Source organism: Panthera tigris, chromosome D4, assembly GCF_018350195.1.
Source record: "Panthera tigris isolate Pti1 chromosome D4, P.tigris_Pti1_mat1.1, whole genome shotgun sequence".
Taxonomy (NCBI): domain Eukaryota; kingdom Metazoa; phylum Chordata; class Mammalia; order Carnivora; family Felidae; genus Panthera; species Panthera tigris.
The window spans coordinates 29,632,826-29,653,260 of NC_056672.1; the positions used below are offsets into that span (position 1 = coordinate 29,632,826).

The window sequence follows — 20,435 nt, forward strand, 5'->3', positions numbered from 1 at the left end:
TACCACCTAGTACATCTCAAAGTCTAGTCTTGAAGACTCAAGGGCATGTAAGGCCTATATTTGCTTTTTACAATTATTTAGAACTCAAGGCCTTTGTTTACACACCTAGGCTCAGACACCATTACTTTAGGGAACTCTGAGCTACAATTTCAAAATCCACAGAGTAACTGAGGAAACAGCCATTTCTTGCAGGAAGGAGCCAAGTTTGATTCAACCTTGTGTTTCCAGGGCACACAGGGGCACTTGGAATCTTGAGAGGTTGGTGCTGAGTTGGTAGGCATAATGCAATGACTCAAAGACCATTTCCACAAGAAGTGGTATAAAGATCTGAGTGCTTTTATTACTAATTTTTATTTTTTTAAGTTTATTTATGTTTAAAATAATCTCTATACACAATGTGGGCTTGAACTCACAGCCCTAGAGATCAAGAATTGCATGCTTTTCTGACTGAGTCAGTTAGGCACCCCAAGTCCTGTGTGCTTTTAAAGAAGAAAAACCTGAAAACAGTCCCTAAAGTTTTCCATGATGATAATAATTGCCATTTTTGAGTACTTTCATTTTTTATATAATTTTTTAAATGTTTGTTTTCAAAAGAGAGACCATGAGTGGGTGAGGGGCAGAGATAGATGGGAACAGAGTTTCTAAAGCAGGCTCTATGCTGACAACAAATAGCCCAATGCAGGGCTCAAACTCACAAATGGTGAGATCATGACCTGAGCCAAAGTCAGACGCTTAATCAACTGAACCACCCAGGCGCCCCTTAAGTCCCTTCTATGTACAGGCACTTTCTCCACCATCATGCCGGAGAAAACCCCACCAAGTTTTGATATACTTGATATATACAAATGTGTTCTACCTACAATCGAGGCTATGTGTGTGCACTATTATGATACCGTCTGGAGGTCAGGGTGTTAAGTTATACTGGTTGGGCGAAGAAGGGAAGGTTAAAGGGCACCCTGCTGAGTGAGTTACTGGACAGACCGTAGGGTTAAGCCTAGCCAGGGAAAGGTGTCATGTTCATTAGGGCACGGCAAGAGAGTGAGGATGTAAAACAGTGTTGTCAGGGCAGTGACTAGCTCTACTGTGATGCCAACGTGACATGGTGGGAAGCCAAGGGAAGACTATATTAGTTAGGAATACAAGTCATTTTTCCAACTTTTCAAATTATATCCTTTTAAAAAATGCTAACCTGTTGATCCTTCTGGGTGTGCCAAAAAAAAAAAAAATGTGTTGCTATTCAAGAAGGACCATGTTGGGCCTTTCACATATTATTTGTGATTCTTACAATGTTTCATTTTTGTTGTTGTTGTTTTAATTTTTTTTAATGTTTATTTATTTTTTGAGAGAGAGTGAGAGCGAGAGGGGTTGTTCAGAGAGAGAAGGAGATACAGAATCCAAAGCAGGCTTTAGGCTCTGAGCTGTCAGCACAGAGCCCCACTTGGGGCTCGAACTCATGAACCGTGTGATCATGACCTGAGCCGAAGTTGGACACTTAACCAACTGAGCCACCCAGGCACCCCTGTTGTTATTGTTTTTATTTATTTATGTATTTATTTAAATGTTTTATTTATTTTTGAGAGAGAGAGAGCACAAGCAAGGGAGGGGCAGAGAGAGAGGGAGACAGGGGATCCAAAACAGGTTCCTTGTTGACAGCAGAGAGCCCAATGCAGGGCTTGAATCCACAAACCGCGAGATCATGAGCTGAGCAGAAGTCAGACACTTAACTGAGCCACCCAGGTGCCCCTCTTACAACATTTCTTTAAGTATATGCCTGTCTTACAGATAAGAACACCAACTGTCATGGGTTTAAGAGCCCACCCCAGTTCATGCTGTAGGTAAGTAGGAATCATATTGTGTTTAGGTAAGTTTCCAAAGCCATGCCTTTCCCTCCACATCTGCTCCCTCACACCTATGTGAAGGAGGGTGTGGAGAGTGAGAAAGTAGTGGTGTCTTGAATGCCAAAACTTGAACCAGTGGTGGAGCTTCAGGGAGGCAGATCTATGGCCAACCTAAGAGTAAGAATGCCCCATCCCAACAAACATAGCTGTCCAAGGGTGGCATGGACCAGCAAAAAAGCATGCAAGATCCTCAAGGTCGGAGAATTCAAGCAGAAGCATGGGATCCTGCAGGAGCAGTTTGTCCTCCAAGAAAGAACTTAGAAGGTGACCAGTCCTGTCAGCTAGCCTCTGGATGGACAGTCGTGATGCTAAAGAGCCAGGCCTACAGAGGTTGGTCAGGGCACTAGCAAGGGGACCCTCTTCCCATGCCCTTTCAGGGAAGACCTGTGCACATGGGCTACTTCAGCTGCCCCTAAAGGAGATTTTGGTCACATACTAAGGGGTCCCAATGAATATCAGGCCCAATGACACCCACCAAAGGATGGTGACTCCTTACTACCTTTACAAGTGAAGCAAGTCTTGAAACAGAATAGGAAGCAGAAAAATAGAAGGTAATGGGGACCAGGAAGAAGACTGCCATGAGAATGGGGGCCAGGGACATAGGATCCCACCATAAAGACCTTCAGCCCTAAATTAGGCTAAGGAGGAATCAGAGAGAGACCACAGGGCATCTTGGGCTGAGATGGGCAGTCCTACCAGCCTGTCACCTCAGCTGGGCTCAGGGGAGAGACGTTACTGGAACAGAAGCATCCAGATCTCAGGCTCTGGAACCTAAAGGGCTGGGTTGAAATATATCTCTGCTTTGGGACCTCCAACAAGTCTCTTAACCTCTTGTTTTCCTTGCCTATGAAAGGGGTTCTTCCTCCTTCAAGATGATTGCAAGGGTTCAAGAAAGAATGTTTGCAACACACTTAGCAGGTGGTTTGCCTCCTAGGAAGCAATCACTAAAGGTAACTGCTCATATTATTTTTATTATTACTTTGAGTTTAGGATTTTCTAAAATCCAGTTTTCTAGTGCCCATTATCCACATACATTCAAACTCTTCAGCTCATGTTTGGATTCAGAGAATAGGAAATGGTTTGGAGTTAGAGAACATTCTGAAAAGCACTCTGGGAACAGTCTTCTTGGATCAGGCTCAGATCCTCCATCTATAAAGTTGCCATGATAACGGGACCTACCTCCTTTACAGTGGCTGGGGTTAAAGAAAATACTGCATATTTTAGCACAGTTCTTGTTCCATAGAAAATCCTTGAATATGTTAGCAATTGTCTTTACTGTTTTAACTAATCACATTATCATCACCATAGTCACTTAAATTTTGGAGGATGATGTTAGTTTTTTTGTTTTGTTTTGTTTTGTTTTTATGTATTTTGTTTTCAATTTTATTACCAAGAATTGTCTAGTTTTTGATCCACTAACTGACCACCATTTTTTTGTCAAGAGACAACATAATCAGAATTTTATTGGCTAATTAATAAATATTTACTGACAGTCTATTCTACACTGCTCTAACACACTGCTCTAGTATGGTGAAATTTCTCCTATCTTATCAGGGTAGTTCAGGCTAACTTCTATTTCTCATGGATTTAACCCAGTGGGTCTTCCCTGGGGATGAATTTGCCCAGCTCCTAGGCAATATCTAGAGGCATTTTTGTTTGTCAAAATCGGAGTGGGGTTTGCTACTGGCATCTCCTGGCCGAAAGTCAGAGGTGCTGTGAAATATCCTGAAATGCATGAGCCAGCCCCGTACAACCAAGACGAATCTACCCCCAAACAGTAGTACTGATGCTGAGAAAACTCTTGGTCTAACCTCCATTCTTCCTCCCCTTTCTGCTTGAGAACCACCAAGAGAGCGGGCCTGATGACTGGTCTCTCACACCAGGCAGTGTTTTTGGGAAAAGTGAGTCGTGAGGACTTGTAAAGCTTTGTTAAACCAAAGAACAAAATCACAGACAGCCAGAGCATTTTGAGCAGTCCCTCCTCCTGACTGGGTATTCCGCTCTGGCGTCCGTGTTCTTGGCCGGAGTGTGGGCCTTGTCTCAGCTGGGGCAACATTTTCAGTTTCAATCAAACCTCCTAAGGAATCCATGGAACATGAACACTGAGGCTGTTTGGCCAAACCAGGAGGGGGAAGGGCTTGGGTTCGGGGGGCTGATGCTGAACTTTCAACCCTTCTTAGCAATGTTTGCTGGCCAGAAAGCAAAGCCAGCTGTACTTGGACAGCACTTTACACAAACAGACAACACAGACTGTTATCTTCCAAATTGGAGGCTTTCTACAATGTCTTCTCATGTGGGCACTGCACTCAGGCAGGAAGACCACCCACAGGCAAGCACACAGCACCTCCCTGGGAGGCCCTGTAATCACCCACCGTTCTCGCCACCTGCTCTGGGGCTGGGTTATCAGATGTGAAGGAGCCAGCTAATAACCGTTTATAAGCTATAAATGGAAGTGGCCATGGCAGGGAGCTGACAAACATTTGGGGGGCAAATTATTTGTGTAGCTGACTGTCATTTGCAGCCCCCTCTCAATTGCTTGAAAGTATGTGTTTCAGGTTACAGGATGTCCAAATGGCTGTCTGCAGGGAGGGGTGCCCTACGGAGGTGCTGTGTCTGTGGATAATGACAGCAGCCCTGGATACTTTCAGGCTCCCTGGGCATCAGATCTTTTCCCTTAGCTGTTTGGTGGTGAAAAGGAAATTCCAAAGCTAGAACTCCCTAAAATATCTCATGTGCGTTGAGATCTCAAATCTCAGTTTGGGACTCAAATGCATGGACAGAGTTGTCTAAAAAGTGAGCTTTCACGCACACACTTAGTTTGGGTTTTTTTCACCCCCGCCACTGAAAGAAAGCGAGGATAGGGATGCTGCATTTAGATGCCGACAGTCTGAGACAATTGCAGATCCAGACTTGTACTTGTAGGGGCTGGTGCAGAGAAGCATTTCAGTAAATGCACTACGGTTGCAGCTGAACCACTGTCTTGCCCCAGGTTGGCAGTTATTGGATTAAGTCTGAAGGGGCAGTTTTGGAAATGCAAATGGTGTGAGGAATGGGGAAGAAGGGCCCTGGACATTTAAATAACAAAAAGGACACCTGTCCTTTCACCGGGGAAGTGAGAGAGTGGGCAGAGCCAGCTGACCCAGCCTGAGATTTCTGATTTCTCCCTTTATCTTCCAGGGAAGCCAAAGTTGGGAACTGGGTATAACCAGAGTTTTCAGAGGCTCTGAGCCACCCGTGTGGTGCCTAGGGATGGCTAACTTTTAGGCCATGGTATGGTGCAGGAAGGGTGCCAGGCAAGTACCCACAGAGATAGGATCCAGACCCTTCCATGCTTACTAGGCCATGGGACCTTTAGCACATATCTTAACTTCTCTACATCAACGTTCTTATTTGCCACAAGAAAGCTTAAGGCTCAAGGCACTGTGGACGCTATGGAAGTCTGGCTAGAAACCATCCTCAGGGAACCTATAATTGGGCTGGACAGAAGACCTTTCATGGACAAGATCATCAACCGTTCAAGGCCATAGAGAATTGGCAAAGCAATGGCCCAGAGAATAAATGTCACTAGAGTTGTCAAGGGAGGCATAAAGAGCCAAAGAGCAGGAAGGCTTCAAGAAAATTTGACTTGATTTGGCTTCCAAAGATGGTCAAAGTTATCATTACGGAAGCAAGTTCTGGCCAAATTGTGAAGAGCTTGAATCCTCTTTGAAGAGGTCAGTCCTTCCCTTGCAACGCCTGAGCAGGAAAGGCTGGAAAAGGTGGGTCAGGCAAAGAGGTCAGATACCTTGGAAAGAGAAGATGCCTGAGGGAGTCCAAGCATAAGGAGTGGGCAGCTGATAGGCAGCTGGAGAGGGGGATGGGAGAGAGCGTGGAGTCCGCTGGGCTCTGTGAGGACAGTCAGCAAGACCAGGCTGGAGGCGAGGCCTGAATCTGAGTGACAGGTAAAGGGAAAATACCTTAGACAGAAACCAGCAATCCCGAAGAATGAAGCAAAGGACAGCACTTTGAATTTAGGGGCAAAGCACCCAAATGGAAATACCTAGCAAGTAGTTGGTAATACAGAACTGGAGTTGGAAGGTGTGCATTTGCTTCCCTACATCCCTAACTAGGCTGTTATCGTGTCAAGGGCAGCAGGGCAGGGTGGACATTGTCGTGAGCAACAATTATGTAATGGATCATTAGCTATTGCTTTCTGAAGACACACTCTTGTCAGGCCACAGCCTTGCCAAAGTGGGATTAGGAATTCATGATCGTTTTGCCCAGCTGTCAAAAACTAGGTTCAGAGAAGTTAAGCAATTTATCCAAAGTCATACAACTTGTGAATAGCTGAATTAAGATTCAAACTTAGGTCTGGTTGGTATAAAAGGCCACCATGCCTTTCCCATTCTTTCTCATATCCTTTCTCGACATCTTAATGTAGGAATTCTTTTACGTGAGGCTTTTGATTTTTTCTACAGCTAATACAGTACCTGTGCATGAAAGTTGTCTGATACATGTTAAATATTAATCTTTCTTTCTGCTACCAAATTTCTCACAAATACCAAAATTTTATTGGTTCACTACTTCGAAAAGTAAAACAAAAGCAAGAAAAACTCTTGGTCTTTTTTTTGCAAAAGCATCCAGGTTAATTATACTTATTTGCTAAGTTAAAAAATATACCCTATTTTTTTTTTTTTTATTTTGCAAAGCAAAGGGAATTTCTGAAAGGAAAAAGAGACAATATACATTTATTCTTTGCCCTTACTACAAAGTATTTCTCCGTAAGTTTTTGTTAACTGAATTCTTTGACAAATTTCCATAATTTTCTAAAAGTGAAACCTATACCCCTGTCTTCCAAGTCGCTCTCAGGCCAGTTTCATCCATGCGCTTGTTAAAATATCATTTACATATTTGGGGAAGGAAAGTACATGGATTATGCAAGGCCTCACAGTAACTAGAAGTTAGAATTTAAGATTAGTATTTACCACTTCTGCTCTAACAGTCATGCCAGAGCCACTCTACCTCCCATATAGTTTCAGGGGAAAATGAAATCAGAAACCGAGCTATGGTGATTTTTACTGCGTTGAAGTTTTTGCCAAATTTGGGTTCTGGAAGGAATTTCTCTCTAGGGCATTTTGGCAGGAACTTTGCATTTTTTTTCAATTTTCACCTGGAGCACTTAGCTGGGATCCTCTATTGTATAATCCGTTGGCCTCAACCCTTCCTGCCCTCTTCTGTAATTTAAATCACGGAATAATGATCTTGTATTGATAGAAAAAATAGTATATGAGCCCATCACAACATATCTCTGCTACTGACATATATCTTTGTTCCTTCCTCCATACCCAACTGGCAGGCACGGAAGGGACAGTTTTCATTAATTTGCTTGAGAATTAGCATTTTCTGTTAAGTAATGTTGCTCTTTTACCCAAGGAATTTCTCTTCACCAGAGAAATCCTAGATCAAGTTGCCCATAGGTGGTTTGATGAAGCCATTGTTTCTGTCATAAAAATCAATATGTCCACAGAGGTCGAAAGCAAATTAAGTTAAGCTGTAAAGAAATGGAAAGACATTACTTTTTCATTTTGCTTTATTTCATTTTTAAATGAAGATGATAAAACTTTTAAATATGGTTGTTACAGACAGGACTTTATGCCTCAGGGGCCAGGAAGAAAAAAAAAAAAAGCAAGAGAAAAACAATGGAAAATGTTGGTTTGGATAATACAAATTTTGCAATCCAAACGAGAAAGTTATGTGACTTCATTTTTTTCAGTATGTATATATATATATATATATATATATACATACTGAATATGAATAAACTTAATGTTTATTTATTTTTGAGAGAGAGAGAGAGCGCAAGCAGGGCAGAGGCAGGGAGAGAGGGAGACATAGAATCTGAAACAGGTTCCAGGCTCTGAGCTGTCAGCACATAGCCCCACACGGGGCTTGAACCCCCGAACTGTGAGATCATGACCTGAGCGGAAGTTGGAAACTCAACCGACCGAGCCACCCAGGCACCCCTCAGACTATAAATTAAACCATAGCAGCCTGCTGTGCAAGTCATATGCACTGTTTCTTAGAGAAAAAGAAAAAATTATAATTGATACTGTTGCTGAAATCCACTTTGCAATCCTCAACCCCAGAATGAGGGGGAAACTAAAAAACTGAGCATGTGCAGGCCAACATCCCCACACTGCCCTCTGGTGGTGGCCCACCTCTTGGCGTTTTGCATTGATACTAAAGGTCAGGCAGCTGGGAGCTGCCAGGGGCATCAGAGTCTGATGGCCGCAAAGGAGGTCACTGCAAATACTTTACAATTGTATCTCTGTGGGCACCTCGCCTTTATTACATGACCTGGTTTTCGGGCATTTTCTGTCCACCTCCCCACTGGCCTGCTAGTACTTGGGGACAGGATCACGTCATCTTCATTTTGTGTACCCAGTGCCCACACTTAATAGATGCCCAATGCCTACTGAATTTGTGTCAAATGTGTGAAGAAAGAGATGCTTCATTAAGGTAGAGTGTGGCTGGGGTGCATATTAGTTAAAAATAAAATCTTAAAAAAAAAAAAGTAGAGCATGGCTGAATGGTTGTCCCCACTGCCTCCAAAATAAGGGAACTGAGTGGGCACCTGCATAGTGGGGCCCAGTCTAGATTCAGTCCCAGATGCTGTGGCCCGGCGATGTTGTTGACGTCTCTCTCCATCACAGATGTGGCTGAGATGATGGAGCCAGCAGGAATCAGACACAGCATTTGAAAAAAACATTTGAAACACCAGTTTTCTCTACACATTTCAAATGCAGGGATATTGAAAATCAAATGTAGAAAGGAAATAACAGCAGATAGCTTGATCTCCACCACCTGTGCACAGTTGCACCAACCTTTCCGAAGAAGTGCTTCCTGGTGAAATAATTTAGTCCTGTTCTTCTTTCTCTCACACCTCTTCTTGCCCATGGGCAAATCACTTCACAGGGCCACATCTGTGAAATTAGAGCACTGATTACCTAGAACTTTCCAGCTCAGACATTCCTCAACACTAAAGCTAGTCTCTTATAAATTATTTTTCATTTTATTTGAATTCCTTATAAACATTTTTTGAAAAGGTGATGTTGTAGACATGTCCACCTCTCTGCAGAGACCCCTGCTCTGCCTTATTGGTCTTTTGTCCCCAGTCTCTGGTCTCTAACCAGTCTTTGACCCTTGCCTTTACTGGAGATGGCCTTTGTAAAGGTGGGCTTCCACCTTTAGCCTTTTTATTTTTTAATCATTTTTTAAAAAGGTTTTAGTTTTAAATAATCTCTACGCCGAACAACCCCGAGATCAAGAATCCCATGCTCTACCAACTGAGCCGGCCAGGTACCCCTATTTTTAACTTTTTTGAGGAAGCCCCATACTATTTTCCACAGTGGCCGCACCAGTTTGCATTCCCACCAACAGTGCAAGAGGGTTCCTTTTTCTCCACATCCTCGCCAACACCTTTTGTTTCTTGTGTTGTTGATTTTAGCCATACTGATAAGTATGAGGTGATAGCTCATTGGAGTTTTGATTTACATTTCTTTGATGATGAGTGATAATGAGCATATTTTTGTGTGTCTGTAGCCATCTGGATGTCTTCTTTGGAGAAATGTCTGTTCACGTCTTCTGTCCATTTTTTAATTGAATTATTTGTTTTTTGAGTGCTAGGTTGTATAAGTTCTTTATATATTTTGGATACTAACCCTTTATTAGATATTCCATTTGCAAATATCTTCTTCCATTCAGTATGTTGTCTTTTATTTTTGTTGATTGTTTCCTTCACTGTGCAGAAACTTTTTTATTTTGATGTACTCTCAATGGTTTCTTTTTGCTTTTGTTTCCCTGCCTCAGGAGACATATCTTGAAAGAAGTTGCTAAGGCTGATGTCAAAGAAGTTACTGCCTGTTCTCTTTTCTACAATTTTTATGGTTTCAGATCTCACATTTAAATCTTTAATCCATTTTGAATATTTTTGTGTAAGAAAGTGGTCCAGTTTCATTCTTTTGCATGCAGCTGTCCAGTTTTCCCAAACACCATTTGTTGAAGAGACTCTTTTTTCCCGTTGGATATTCTTTACTGCTTTGCTGAAGATTAATTGGCCATATGGTTGTGGGTTTATTTCTGGGTTTTCTATTCTATTCCATTGATCTATGGTCTATTTTTGTGCCAGTACCAAACTGCTTTGATCACTATAACTTTGTTTTTTCTTAAGATTTTTTTTAAATCAAATACATATATATATGTATATATATATATACACATATATATATGTATAATGTGTGTATATATATATACACACATATATGTGTGTATAATATATATGTATAATGTGTGTATATATATATATATACACACATATATACACACACACATATATATATACACATATATACACATATATATGTGTGTGTATATATATATGTGTATATGTGTATATATATATATATATATACGCACATATATATATTTTTTTCAGGAATAGAGTTTAGTGATTCATCACTTACATATAACACCCAGTGGTGCCCATCCCACCAGTGTCCTCCTTAATGTCCCTCACCCCATTAGCTCTTCCCTCCATCCAACATCCCACCAGCAATCCTCAGTTTGTTCTCTGTATTTAAGAGTCTCTAATGGTTTGTCTCCCTCTCTGTTTTTATATTATTTTTGCTTCCTTTCCTTTATGTTCATCTGTTTTGTATCTTAAATTACACATATGAGTGAAATCATATTGTATTTGTCTTTCTCTAACTGACTTATTTTGCTTGGCATAATACTCTCTAGTTCCATCCATGTTGTTGCAACTGGCAAGATTTCATTCTTTTTGATTGTCGAGTAATATTCCATTGAATATATATACCACATCTTCTTTATCCATTCATCAGCCAATGGACATTTGGCTCTTTCCATCCTTTGACCACCTTTAGGCTTTAAAAAAAATTTTTTTTTGCATTTTATTTATTTTTGATAGAGAGAGAGAGAGAGCGAGCACAAGTGGGGAAGGGGCAGAGAGAGAGGGAGACACAGAATCCGAAGCTCCAGGCTTCAAGCTGTCAGCACAGAGCCCGATGCAGAGCTTGAACTCACAAACTGCGAGATCATGACCTGAACCAAAGTCGGACGCTTACCCGACTGAGCCACCCAGGCACCCCCACCTTTAGCCTTTTTAAAGAAAGCTCACACTGTAGACAAATATTCATAGTAGCAGTGTACATAATTTCTCAAAGCTGGAACCAACTCAGATGTACACTATGGTGTGGCCATATTCTGGAATATTATACCACAATGACAATGGATGGCTACACCTGCACATGTGAAATGTGTGGTGTGATGGTCTGCCTGCCCAGACACCCATGATGAGGGTGTCCCACAAAACTCACAACAAAGAGAAAATCTGGGAAACACTTTACATTTTAGATTTCCATTTCTTCCTAAATGGGAGATTTTAAGAAAACACCTTCTGAGACAAACTTTAATTGGCATCTCAGGGCAGAGTTTCTCCCAGTGAGACTGCAAAACCCATCAGAGTCATCTGGGGAGCTTGCTAAAGATGAAGATGCCTGGGCTCACCCTGGTACCCCTGCATCAGAACCTCCAGGTGGGACAGGCAGGATTGTATTCAAGTCCCCAGCTGGTTCTTTTGCATATCTACTGCAGAAACTTGTTGTAAAGTTTAACTCCTAAAGAGGGTGGTTCTTCGTTAATCTCCTAGCTTTCTTATTGTCTCAAACACCAGGAATACCCTTGACAGTTGAAGGCAAGAGCTGAGCTCAGTATCATTCAGAATTGGGAAGGACCCATGCCTCCCCCGTTTCCCGGGCTATTCAAGAATCAGATTTATGAAGAACAGTTCGCCAAAAAGAGAGTGCCAAGCAGCCCAGGACCCCTGCGTAGATTTTAGGTTCAATTTTTTAGATCAGAGAGAGGTCAAGAATGCCATTCTTACTTTAAGAACAAGCCTGGAAGCCAGGGTATGTGGCTGCATATTTGCAATGAGTTTAATATGCGCTGAGTAAAAGACAAATAATAATAATCAAGAGAAACCAATTGTGTGTGTGTTTTTTGTCCTTTTTAAAGACAGATTTAAACTCAGTCCAACAGCTGACACTGTTTTATTATTTTATTTATCCCTATTTTATTATTCTAAGCTGTACCATTAGCTTCAGGAAACAATCCTGTTGGTTGGAGGAAATACTTAAGCAGTAATTTTTTTTTTAATTTTTTTAATGTTTATTTTTGATAGAGAGAGAGAGAGTGAGCTTGAGTGGGGGAGGGGCAGAGAGAGAGGGAGATACAGAATCTGAAGCAGGCTGCAGGCTCTGTCAGCACAGAGCACAACACAGGGCTTGAACCCACGAACCGTGAGATCATAACCTGAGCTGAAGTTGGACGGTTAACCGACTGAGCCACTCAAGCGCCCCAACAGTAGTTTTTTTTAGTTTTTGCCAAGTAAGCAATGCAGTGAAGAAAAAAATTAGGTATGTTTTCTGTTCATCTAGTATCAACATGTGAGATCATTGACTCATCCTCTTAGCCATGGGGATAGCTTCTGGATCAAGATCATAAAATGAATGACTAGGTCTTCATGGCCAAGGACAAGGGAGAAAATTGAGGCAAACACTGGATAATTTTAGCCAAGGGGGAATGTCAACTTCATTTCCTCTGTACTCTTGATGGTTTGGTGAAGCAGATACACCTTTTTTTTTCTTTTTGTCATTATGAAAATAAGATTTATTTCAGAGGGTCTTCCTGAATTTGATTAACTGATGGATTGAGTTTTCTTAGGTTACTGTACATCACAAAACCTTGGAAGCCACATTCCATAGGAGTTAAGAGTGTGGATTCTGCAGGCCCCTGACTGACGAGGGCAGGTGTTTAAATCCCAGCTCTGCTGCTTACAGGCTGGGTGACATGAATTGGGTGACCAACTGTTCTCGTTTGCCAGAGACTGAGAGGTTTCCTGGGTTATGGGATTTATAGCATTGAAACCAGGAAAGTCCTGGGCAAACGGGAACAAGCTGGCCATCCTAAACTGGAGGAAGTTTATAGACAGTGTCTTGTCCATAAAGTGAGGGCATTACTACAGTAACCAACCTACAGTGTGGTTGGAGGAGTACAGGAGACAATCAGCACTGGAACCATGCCTGACATACAACAAACACGAATGTGCTTGGTGTCACTTTTATACTAAAAAATGGCCTGCTTATGCTACAGATGGGCTTCAGAGAGCTAATGCAGTTTAATGACCAGAATGCAGACATCACTTATGGACATCATGAAGAGTCCACTGGAACCTTCCTTCACTATGTGAGATGCTTGTGAAACAGGTATTTGGTAACTTCCATGCAGTGACATTGGGGGCTTGGATATCTCCTGTGCTTCTGTGGGTGACTGTGAATCCACCTCCTGGTAGGATGGTGTAACCACAGACTCACTGTGAGCTATTGGAGGGAGAGGCCATGGCTCATTGCAGGAAGCAGGTAAGATGGTCACTGCTCTGGGCATGGGTGGGGATGGATGCGGAGGAGCCCAGGGTAAGTGGGGGTTGTCAGGGCTGGGAGAAGGGGAAGTCAAGCAGAGATTTAGACCGTTGAGCTAGTCAGGAACCTTAAAGATCCCCTCAGCATGGGAGTCCCTTCAGAGAAGGAAAAGGGGCCAGATCTGTTCTCTGATTTCCTCCAAAGCTCCTGGGGAAAGAAAAGGATGATGGGAAGAGCAATCAATAACAAAAGGCAAGTTGAAGAAATATGTACCTGAGTTTACAATAAATCTCTCCATTCATTCAATATGTTCTATAAATCAGCACATATAATTACTGAATACCTACTATGTGCCATGTGCTGTGTGCCATCTGCACTTGAGGTGTGTCCTGGAACACAATAGACAATGGCTTTCTGTTCTGGTGCAGACAGACCTCTGTTTCCTCACTCATCACATAGTCATTGAGCACTCACTATGTGCTGTGCAGTGTTCTAGGCACCTTGAGGCATTTACAGACTAATAAATAAACACATATATAGGAAAATATCCAGATAGTGAGAGAGAACAATCACATCTAAAGTTTACTGAATGCCTGCTCTGGGTCTGGTGTTGCTCCAAGCGCTTGATGTATATTATCTCATTGAATCCTCACAATAATCTACCTCATATTAAACTAACTAACCCAATTCATATAAAATGAGTTAGTATATCATTAATGATTGATATTCTCATTTTATAAATGAGAAAACTGAGGCAGAGATGAGAGTGAGGATTGGTGCTCCCATGCCTACACTTCACCACCACACTACACTGTTTCTCTAGAATAGGGCTTCTCAGCTGGGGCCAATTTTGCCCCCCAGGGAGAATTTGGAAATGTCCGGGGACATTTTCTATTGTCGCAACTTGCCTAGTGTGTAGAAGCCAGGGATGATGCTAACATCCTACTGTACACAGAACAGCCTCCACAAGAAAGAGCTAACTGGCCCAAGATGTCAGCAGTGCTGAGGTGGAGAAGTTCTGTTCTAGAATGCCTGAGGAGAGGGCGACATCAGATGAGGGTCACAGAAGGCTCATATCTTCTATAGGTGAGCTGAGTCCATGATCAGAAGACATCAGAAGGCATCAGACATGCACATATTTGGGAAGAGCAAGTGCAAAGACCCTGAGGAGAATGGGCATTGGGCATGTGCAAGCAAGCCAGTGTGACGGGTGTGAGGGACCAAGGAGGTGTGTGAGAGGGATGAAATCAAATCAGGTAGGGAGCTGTAGCTGAAATAAGGAAGTAAAATTTATGCGAAGCACAACCAGAAGCCACTGGAAGGCCAAAAATTGTGATTCTATGTGATTTTTTATCTTCTTTTTGTTTATTTGTATTTTATGGCTATTATGGGCTGAATCATGTCCACCCACAAAACTCACTTGTTGAAATCCTAATTCCAGGACCACAGAATGTAACTGCATCTGGAGACGCGGGTTTAAAAGGTGATTAAGTTAAAATGAGGTCATTAGGGTGGGCTCTAATCCAATCTGACTGGTGTTCTCACAAGAAGAGGAGATTAGGACACAGACACGCATGAGGGAAGAGAAGACTGTGTGAAGACAGAGGGAGCAGACAGCCATCTACAAGCCAAGAAGAGAGGCCTCGGAGGAAACCAATCCTGCTTACACCTTGATTTCAGACTTCCAGCCTTCAGAACTGTGAGGAATAAATTCCTGTTTAAGCCACCCTGTCTGTGGTACTATGTTTTGACAGCTCTGGCACGCTAACACAATGACGATTTTCCAGTGAAAGAAAAGTATGTACACAAACGAGTAATTAAAGAAAAAGAAACAGAAAAATCTTTTAAAAAGAATAACCAAAGTAGACATTGTCAACATGCTTGAGACTCCAAGTGGAAATGAAAGCCTTCTTTAAAAACCAGCTGTAAGGATAAGAGGAGAGATGTGGGTACCCCAAGAAGAATAGAAGAGGATGTGTCAGTGGCATCCTGCCCAAGAAGGTCAGACACAGTGATCTTGAGGTGAAGGCTGTACAATCAAAGGGAACCCAGCCCTCAAGGGATTACATTTGGTGAGCACACTGGGCTGTGGGGAATACATTATAACCACTACCTCTCTGCTTCAGATGAGTTTTTAAAAACTGCTTTGGAAAAGTCAGTTGAGTTTATGAAAGCCATTCAAGGTTATGAAAGGCATGGGCATCATAGCAAGAAAGAAGGAAAGAAGGAAAGGAAGGAAGGAAAGAAGGAAGAAAGGGAAGAAGGAAGGAGGGAAGGAGAGACAGAGAAGGAGGGAGGGAAGGAAGGAAAAAAAAAGGATGAAGGAAGGGAGAGGGAGGGAGACAAGACATAAATGACCCAAATGTTTTAGCAGATGGAGTTTCAAAATGGCCACTATGGGTAGATGCCATAATAGAAAAGGGGTTTTAAAGAAAATATATAGGGGTGCCAGGGTGTCTCAGTCGGTTGAGTGTCCGACTTTGGCTCGGGTCATGATCTCACGGTCTGTGAGTTCGAGCCCCATGTTGGGCTCTGTGCTGACAGCTCAGAGCCTGGAACCTGCTTCCGACTCTGTGTCTCCCTTTCTCTCTGCCCCTCCCCTGCTCATGCTCTGTCTCTCTCTCTCTCTCTGTCAAAAATAAATAAACATTAAAAAAAATTTAAAGAAAATATATAATAAAATATGGGAAATTGACTAGGGGAGCCTGGGTGGCTCAGTCATTTGGGGATCTGACTTGGGCTCACTGTAGATTCGAGCCCTGCGTCGGGCTCTGTGCTGACAGCTTAGGGCCTGGATCCTGCTTGGGATTCCGTGTCTCCCTCTCTCTCTGCCCCTCCCCCACTCAAATTCTGTGTCTCTCAAAAATAAATAAACATTAAAAAAAAATTAAAAAAAAAGAAATGGACTAAAGAGGAGGGACAAAGGAAGTGTGTGTCAGCACATCAAAGTTTTCATTTGCATGTGTTCAGAATAGTGTTAGATTGTGGGCCACAGACACAGTACTGTGCAGTGTTTCTCTATGTCCCATTATGAAAGGACCATGAGAGATTACAGCCATCCACCAAATCTGTGCCCTATCAATTGTGGTATTGCCTTATTTGGATCTCAGAAGGAAAGCTCAATTGTGTTTTCTTTACAATGCAATCTGGCCTGTATGGACAAGGCTGGAGCAGGGCTGTTAGAATTCTCTTTATTTAGAACCATCCATTACTATCATTTATCTGCCAGCTCGTGAGAAACCATCCTCTCAGGAAATGCCCAAGAGCAATGAACACCGACCAAATGTTTCCACTGATCCTCCCTGTTGGGGCCTCACTCCTCAGTTTGACAAAAGCTTCCTGTTCCAAATTCCCTGTGGGGAAAACCCTTTCTTCCTAAGTATCTCAGTGGGTTTGGCGGGTGTGGGGTCTGACTGGGGCTAGGAGTTTGAAATGGAGTTAAAACCAGCTGAGTGAGAGTCGTCTGGCCATGCAGACCTGGCTGAGTTGCGGTCAGCTTCTGAGTGAGGCGGCCTCCTTGGGTGAACTTCACTAAGAGAAACCTGGAAAAGCAGATGCAGGGAGGGAATGAAAGCACGCCCTAGCATTCAAGACTAAAGAAATTATGTGGTGGGACTGGCAGTGCTGTCATTTAGTAGAAACAGAATGTGAGGGACCAAGGAAACATAACAGAGAAATCCTGAAGGCAGAGCCCAGGGTCCTAGGAGTAGATGACTTTGAACATGGTTCACAACAATTCCTACCTCCTGGTAGACATAACCTGATGCAATTCTTGCCCTGGGCACAGGCTGGGCCTACTGACTTATTCTATGATTAGGTTACGAAAGACTGTGCCTTCCATCTGGCTAGCACCCTCTCTCTCTTGCTGGCTTTGATGAAACTGCCCATGTGGCAGGAACTGAGGTCCTCAGCTCAGCAGCCTCGGATGAACCGAATCCCGCAGACAACCACCCAGCAAGATTGGAAGTAGATCCTGCCCCAGTTGAGAATCTCTGTTTAAAGTTCATGCTGACGTTGGAGCCAACACCTTGTCAACCCTGAAGAACAGGACCCTGTTAACACCATGCCCAGGTGCCTGACCCACAGAAACTTTGCAATTTTAACAAGTCATTCTTATATAAGACACTGAATTTGGGGATAATCTATTATGCAACAAGAGATAATAAATACAGTCCCCAGCTGCGACTTGTGTCCCCTCACACAAGACCCTGAGTCAGAGACCAGCCTGGTGCTACTCTCATCTACAGCACAAGCAAGTGATTCTAACCTAGAAGATCCCTTGCAGGTCTGAAGCTTGAGACTGTGATGGCTTGCCCATATTGGTATTTGATACTAGCTATATTTCTCCTGAGCAAAAGTCTTGCCCTTCCTTTCCTCTGTAGACCTGGGCTCAGAACTTCCAGGTATGCTCTGATGCCCAAATGTGGGCACTGAAATCCGTTGTCCTGAAGTCTCCTGAAATTTACAGACAAGGAAAGCTCAAACTACTGGAGGCAATTTCTTGAATTGTTTTTGAAATAGTCTTTTTCTTTTACTCTACTTTTTCTTTCTTTCCCTAACACAGCCTTCTAATATGCTTTTTAATTTACTCATGTATTATGTTTATTACTCATGGTCTGTCTCCACCCACCTACATATACTCGAAAGAATTTCTGCCAGATGAGGATCTTTGTTTTATTCACTAATATACTCCAGGGTCCTAAAACTGTCTGGCACACAGCATGTGCTCAATAAATAATTGCTCAATAAATAATTGCTCTCAGAAAATGATTGTTTGGAGGTAAGGTGGGGTGTGGTGAGAAGGGGAAGTTATTAGGGTAGGTAGCAATAAACCTGGAACTGTGTTGCAATAGTTCTCTCTTTCTTTCTTTCTTTCTTTCTTTCTTTCTTTCTTTCTTTCTTTTTTTAATGGCCACATTTGGCCTGAAGCACCATATTGTGCCCAAACTTAGAGGTTCCCAAGAGTTGACCGCAAAACAAGTTATTGCTCCTCTCAGAACTTGGGATGCCTGGAACTTCTGGTCAGGGGATCAGCAGCCACCGTGGGGATCCCAAAGCCCAACTCCTCCCCACCCCAGGCTGCCTACACACATTCTAATTCTTCCATGTGAACCAAGACATACAGAAGTTTGGGAACCACTGCTCCAGCTAATCAACCTGAATTGTAAAGTTCAAAAAAGACTATTTATGAATATTAGTATATTGATAATTATATACCGAACTGGTCACATTCTTTTTCTTGCCTAGAAATATTTTCCTTTTAATCATAGAATCCATATTTTTCCAGAATGCTTCTCCACTCTTAAATCCCTGACTACATTTATGTCTGGATCTGAGGTGGACACCTACCCCAGGCCTGAGGAATGCATTTCCCATGTCGGAGTGATTGGTCTAGATTCCTGTATGTAATCCAAGCCTACCTAATAAGACTCAATGAGGGGATGTTTGAACTGTTACGACAGAGATTCTTCTTTTTCTAGAGTTTCAGAGGATAAAGAATAAGCCTGAACCTCCTGGCATCTGTCTCCAGTCTGCCTGATAAAACAGCCAACATGGAGGGAAGCTGAACTGAGAGGGAAAGAATGAGGCTAAGTTCTGATGGTCTCACTGGAGTTTCTGGATCTGGCTATGTCTGAAGGTAGACATTTCAGTTACATAATTCAATATATTCTCATTTTCTTACACTGGTTTGAATTGTAGGAGACCTGACTAATCAAATAAAACACAGAGAATATAGCACACAAACCAACCTACCTCATTTTCCTTATCCTTGAAGCATGACAACAAAAAAAATGTAAATGTGCACATTACTGATGATTAAACTAATATTGCTGTATTTGTGACAGCATTTTTTTTTTCATTTAAGGGCTCATTTGAGCAAAAATGATTCAAACTGGGCAGAATTCAATATAGTAAATAGGAGGCCCAAGTTGTTGGTGCAAAATTAAAGACTTTAATAGACAGAAGGGAGCAGATACAAGAAGTTATAGTAGGCAAAAAAGTGGGTTGGTTATTGCAAAGTTTTTTTTTCTTTCCTTTCCCTTGTCTTCAGGGGATGGCAGGGATCTATTAGGCAGTTTAACTAACTAGTGCTGATCAGGTGATTCCTGACTGACGGGTTTAAAATTTCATTTTTGGGAGAGCTGAGACTGTAATTAAGTCTTGGTTGGGTGATGTGAGGCTTGGCATAAGTGACTCCATTTTGAACCCGTTGTCTTGTTTTTAACATCAGTTACATTTCACTGCAGAGCAGTTGGATTTATTATATTTTTTTAAAAATTAAGTATAGTTGACATGCAATTTTATGTTAGTTTTGGGTTACAACATAGTGATCCCACAAGTTTATACTTATGATATGCTCACCCCATGTGTAACTATCATCTGCTATGACAGCATTTTGAATGAACCCAATTTCTCTGTATTCCATAGAAGAGGAACATTTTGGGCAGTGATGCTGCTGACTTATCTGTGAGAAGTAAGGAAAAGGATTCATTTTTAGAAATACTAAATAAAAGCTGGCCAGTTAACAGTAGGTTTACAACCTACTGGAAATATGTACGAACTCTCCCCACCCCCTACAATGGAGTCCCAAACCTGTACACACCTCACTTCCTGGTTCTTCTCCTTTCCATTTCACAGGCTTGGTTTCATGGGCTTATTTTCATGGGCTTTGCAATGAGCATGCGCCATAGGATAAAGGGAGGAGGGACTGAAAGCCTCTGCATCACCTCAAGGAATGTATGTTTATTCCAATCAGACTACTTTTTGCCTTTCGGGGGCATAGGTGACCTCCGGGTAAGGCTGTGACTCTGTAGTACTCAGCCAATGAGGAACCAGGAGAGGACTCGCCTGCTAGGAGATCAATTACCTGCTGTAACTGCCCCAAGTGTGCCTGTCCATCAGACACCTGCTCTTGCAAATGCCTTGATTAAAGCCTCTCTTCACTGTGCTCTGAGTCTCTGTGTCCCTCCTTTGATTGGGTCAGTGGGCTTATTCTCACATTAGCCTACTGACGGAAAGACTCACCAAGATGCCCATTTATCTGGTATTTTGTAACTATCAG

General features: G+C 42.4%; 1 long non-coding RNA gene across 1 annotated transcript; it reads left to right on the forward strand.

Moving 5' to 3' along the window:
• The first annotated feature begins 14,440 nt into the window (after nt 1-14,440).
• Nucleotides 14,441-20,321, forward strand: LOC122233143. The gene is made up of 3 exons (XR_006210617.1): nt 14,441-14,628; nt 18,853-19,010; nt 20,012-20,321. It is a non-coding gene; the product is annotated as an uncharacterized LOC122233143 (long non-coding RNA).
• The last annotated feature ends 114 nt before the right edge of the window (nt 20,322-20,435 follow it).